A 5,504-nucleotide genomic window follows, 5' to 3' on the forward strand; every position below is an offset into this window, starting at 1 on the left:
AGTGACCCGCCAAAGTGTCAGAAAAGCCCCCGTTTCTGCTGAGGCCTTGGGGGTTAATTTTCGGGGCGGTGCCTGGGGGCTCCAATTCACGCACACTGTATGGAACCGCGCCCCTCGACAGCTGCAGAATTTTAGTTTTGAAAGTGAAGCTGACTTTCTCAGAACAAAGCAGATTTCCAGAATCACCAAAAACGACTAAATGTTGGCCCAGGATCTGCGTGTCGGCGCTTATGTGTATGCAAAGGGAGAAAATGCCTTTCCCTTCCGTGCAGATGACCTTTCAAAGACAACACGAAGACATGACGCCCAACCGCGGGCAGCGATGGTTGCTCCGTCTCACCCCAAAGCTTTGTGAGGAGCCCTGGCCCAAGCTCTGCTTCTTCCATAACAACCTGAGCCCCGCTGCCTGTCATTAAGGGACCTCTCTTATTACGCATCTCTTTTTTAAATGGCTGCCATCATCTGGTCCCCGTGTACATTAACTTCCATGATAATTATAAACACACTTCCCCATAACATCCGCTACAGATTTCATCCACACTGCCTACCCCTTCAGGGCATCTTTGCACTAATAACAGCTCAGATTTGCTACGTGAGTTGACAACATGAGGCCCCAACTCCATTTGCAATATGCCAGGGAGAGAGGGTAAAAAACGCGTTCTCTTCCTCAAGCACAAGATCTGGGGTCGCAGTAACCCAAGGCCTCGGGGGCTAAGAGCAATAACTCCTCTTGTTCTCCCGTTGAAAAGTCACTCTCTGCCCTGACGGTGAGAGGAAGGGTGTACTTAGAACCCGGAGAAGAAGCCCACGTTTGTAAACACCGCTAACCAGGACTCCACGGGGGAAAAAGATGGCTATTATCAGTCAAAGCAATCACCTTCTTATTTGGTCTTCTGGGCTTCCACTAACCAGAATCCACAAGTCATTTGATTATTTCCTCCTCTGTTTTTTGGAGAGGGGATCTAAGGAAGTGACTTAAGAGAATTAACATTTAGCCCTGGCTGGTTTGGCTCAGTGGATAGAGTGTCGGACTGCAGACTGAAGGGTCCTGGGTTCGATTCCAGTCAAGGGCACGTGCCTCAGTTCCAGGCTCCACACCCTGGGCCTAGTCGGGGTACATGCAGAAGGCAACCAATTAATGTGTCTCTCATCACTGAGGGTTTTTTTCCCTCTCTCTACCTCTCCTTTTCTCTCTGAAATCAATAAAAATATATTGGGAAAAAAAAGAATTAACATTTTAAAAAAGGCAAACACCAAAGACACCTATCAACATGCCGAGTGGGGCAAAGGTAGGTTCACAGTTATGAGTACATGAAACAGTTTACTGTAAGCCTACTTTTGCCCCACCCGATATGCACTGAGGGCAAATTCGACTCTGCCTAATTTTAAAAAATAATCCTTACCTGAGGATATCTTTCTCAATGATTTCTAGACAGAGTGAAAGGGAGGTACGAGGGGGAGAGAGAAACATTCATGTGAGAGAGACACATGGTTTGGTTGCCTCCACATGTGCCCCTACTGGGGGCTAGGAAACCTGCAACTGAAGTATGTGCTCTTGACCGGAATCGAACCTTGCCACCTTTTGGTCCACGGGCCGATGCTCTAACCACTGAGCAAGCGGCCAGGACTCTGCCTAATTTAAAAAAATGTTTCTTATTGATTTCACAGAGAGGAAGGGAGAAGGAGAGATAGAAACATCGACTGCCTCCTGCATGCCCCCTACTGGGGGTCAAGCCCGAAACCCAGGCATGTGCCCTGATCTGGAATCGAACCGGAGGTGCTCAACCCATGAGCCACACTGGGCAGACTGCCTAATTTTTCACCTCCTCTGCACCTAGCTAGGAGATATCAGCAGTGATGACCTTGAAGTACTGTAAGGTCCTTTGCCGTTAGAAAGGTCTGCTGTGTCTTCCCGCAGGGTCCCCAGTGAGGTGACCTGAGAGCACCGACAATGCCAGGTCACCCCAGTGGTCACCTCTCCATTGTAGTGGGGACTGCCTTCACTCCGGCTCCACCGCCTGCATCTTTCTCTGCAAATGCTTCACGCCCCACTCACTCATCACAAGGTTTGGGGAAATGCAAAGTAGCTTTTTCTCCCCAAAGGGAGGAGTCCTTGATTTATTTACCATGGTAAGAAAGCTTACCTCTTTCAAAACTGTTTTCCAAATGAGGAGCTGGAATAAAATGAGTTGCTGCATTCCGTTAATACTCAATCAGAATACTCAAAACACCCCTATAGCCTTCTTCCTGGGTATCTGTTTAGGGCAAGTTTTATTGTAATTCAAAACTTCCTCCTCGACTTCCCCCTGAGATTTTGAGGAAGGAGGCAAACAGCAGAGATCCTGGCGGATGCAAGTCTATTTACCTGGGGGCCTGGTTCCACGGAGGACTGTTTGGTCCTCTGCCGCACAGCACTTGGCCTCGGTGGAGAAGAGGAGAAGGACATTAAAAGCCCTGGCTCCCCTTTTCTCTCCACCGGAGGCCGTATAATCTAAGGTTAAGAACTTCGCAGTCAGAATGGCCGGATTTTAAGCCTCAGCTCTGATGTTTCATAAATTCTATAGTCTTGGATAACACACTTCATCTCTTTGAGCCTCTTATCTGCAGAAATTGGGGAAATAACAGTGCCTGCCTGAATAGGGCTGTTATATGCGTTAAGATTCCTAGTCAGTGCTCAGAATGAGTTACTGTTCCCACTGTCTCCTCCCTGTAAGAACCTTAGACCAGCGGTTCTCAATCTGTGGGTCGCAACCCCTTTGGCGGTCGAACGACCTTTTCACAGGGGTCGCCTAAGACCATCCTGCATATCAGATATTTACATGACGATTCATAACAGTAGCAACATTACAGTTATGAAAAGTAGCAATGAAAATAATTTTATGGTTGGGTCACAACATGAGGAACTGTATTTAAAGGGCCAGAAGGTTGAGAACCACTGCCTTAGACCTACACACCCTCCTTTTCCACAAGCCCAGCTCTGGCCGGTTGCTACCAGTGGGAGGTATATGAATAAAAGAGGAAGATTTAGCAATGGAATTCCATCCAAAGGTGAACTCATCTGTTCCCTTGTCTACAGCATGACCTCCCTCCAGACTGAGGGCGCTTCTATTTTTAGGACGGATGTCCCAGCTTCCCTTCCCTTACCCTTCAAGGAAAAAAGGAAAGCCCTGGCTGGTGTGGCTCAGTTGGTCTGGGTGTGGTCCCCACCACCAAGAGGTAGGGGGTTTAATTCCTGGCCAGGGCACAAAGTCAGGTTTCGGGTTCCATCTCGGTTGGGCGTGTTGGGCGTGTATGGTGTCAGCCAATCCATGTTTCTCTCTCTCCCCCTTCCTCTCTCTCTCTCAAATAAATAAAAAAGGAAAAAGAAATCAGTACAAATATATATTAGAGAGAGGAGAGAAAGAGAGAAAGAGAGAGAGAGAGAGAGAGAACTTGTAATTTTCCACCCTGCTTGTTTAGGTGCTGCCATATGAAATCTCTGAACTGGGGATTCTCATCAGCCTTCCTGGGCCCCAAGGACGTAAACGGTGCTGGTGTTGGTGGTAGAGCTGCCGCCGCGTTATCTGGGCCCAATAAACCTTATCAAACTGCTGTGCAGCCAGTCTCCAGTGCTAAGTGGAAATGTTCCGAGCCCAGCGCTGGCACGCAGCCCGCCTTCCTCCTTTTTGTTACCTTCTCCACCTCTTAAACTCAGACATTAATCTCTCTTTAACAGTTACTAACAAGGGCTGGGCTTTTTAATGGCAGAGTTTATGAAGCAAGGGAGATTTTCACATAGAGTGAGTATGGTATGGCGGTGGGGGGAGTCCGAGCCATGGAGGAATTGTTCTTTCTCTCCCATTGTTCCCAGAGGTTCTCTTTCTCTGATGTGAGGATTAATAGGCCTAGGACCAAGGGCAAAGCCTGTGCTTCTCCTGCCACTGCATTTGGGAGCGGCTGGCAGTGGACAGCCAGGCCGCAGCCTTCAGTAGACACCAGGAACACAAGTGTAAGGATTCCCTACTTCCCTGGTGAGGAGGTAGGAGGGCCTTTTCTCCTCTGAGGACATCTCTCCCCACTTGCTCTCCTTGCAGACCAGTTTTCTTAACTTTCTTGACATCCCTTTCCTCTTACCTGACTGCATAGTCTTTGGCTAGAAAAGTCGTCTATGACAGGATTGCTCTTTATTGTTAATGAAAAGGAACACCCAGGGCCTGGGCTTTCCCGGGCACCAGGTGGGCATTGCGGTTCCAAGCGGCTTCTCTGCCCCCGGCTGCCCTCCCCACTTCCCGGACCCTGCAGGTCCCAGCACTGTCCTGGAGAGAGAGAGGCACGAGCGGTGCCGGCTGGGCTGGAGCGGCCTGTCCGGGGACTACCGGTTAGTAACTCTTGGGAACCCAGATCAGTTGATTTGTAAACTCTGCCTTCTGGCCTTTCGCACCCGGAAGCGGATTCTTGTCTCTAGTTGGCTTCTGCCACCTTCCTTGACCCTACAGCTCCTGGGCCGGACGCTCGGCCCGGCGCGGTGCCAGAGGCACACATCGGGAGGCGATTATCCTGAGTATTGCGGAAGGCCTTTGACCCGCCCGCGTGCCAGGGGCAGAATGCGGAGGCTCAGGACTCCCTGATTGAGACCCGGCTTTGCTAAGACTTGCATGACCTCGGGGGCTGACTGTCCACAGACCCAGAGATAGCCCTCCCCGCCGTCCCCTACCCCACCCCCAGCCTCTGCTCCTGAACGTTAGTGGGTCACCCCTGCCTTCACGCAGCTGCGCGCTTCCCACTCTTTGGCCCCCTACCTTCGCAGGGGAAGGGGCAGGAGGGGACTCCTCGCCGCCGAGGCGGACAGATTCCTTCTGGTTGCTCTGCTCCCAGGTTAGTGATCTCCGCTCTGAAGTGGAGCGGCCCGCCGAGAGGGGGCGCTTTGGGGGCCTGGGCTTGGGCAAGCGTCCACCGCCCCCTGAAGACTGCGCCGAGAGCTCGGGAACTGTTTCCAGCCAGGTCACCTGGGGGGCACAGCCGAGGGCACGCGTAAGACTGAGAAGGATGAAAGTTTCTCCCAGGCTTCGACTTCAGTCCCCAGGGATCGCGACAGCCCAAATCGGACGTCTGCCTCCAGGGACGGGTCCCGCGGACCCTCTGGCACTTGGCTCGCCAATTCGGTTGCTCTTCCCCCAGAGGCACACGGCGGCCGGCAGGCACGCAGGGCCTGAGCTTGGGCTGGGAAGGCGACCTTCCCAAACCGACCTCGGGTTACAGGGGACGCAGCCCTGAGCCTGGAGCAAAAGTGAAAGGCGAGATGACACGCACGGAACTGGGGCGAACATTGGAGCCCGGGACGAAACTCCCCTCCTGGAGCAGCAGGGGGGAAACCGTGTCCGAGGGAAAGGAAAAACCCGGGGGTTGAAGGCGGGGCTGGCCCCGCACCTCATCTCTACCGCCCCGCTAAGGGCTCCGAGCCCCTGGCACTCTGCTCCGTGAGCTCCTTTCCTCCCTGCTTGGCCGGTGACGGAGGCCGCCGGCGC

The sequence above is a fragment of the Myotis lucifugus genome, unplaced genomic scaffold (genome assembly GCF_000147115.1).
Source record: "Myotis lucifugus unplaced genomic scaffold, Myoluc2.0 scaffold_117, whole genome shotgun sequence".
Taxonomy (NCBI): Eukaryota; Metazoa; Chordata; class Mammalia; order Chiroptera; family Vespertilionidae; genus Myotis; species Myotis lucifugus.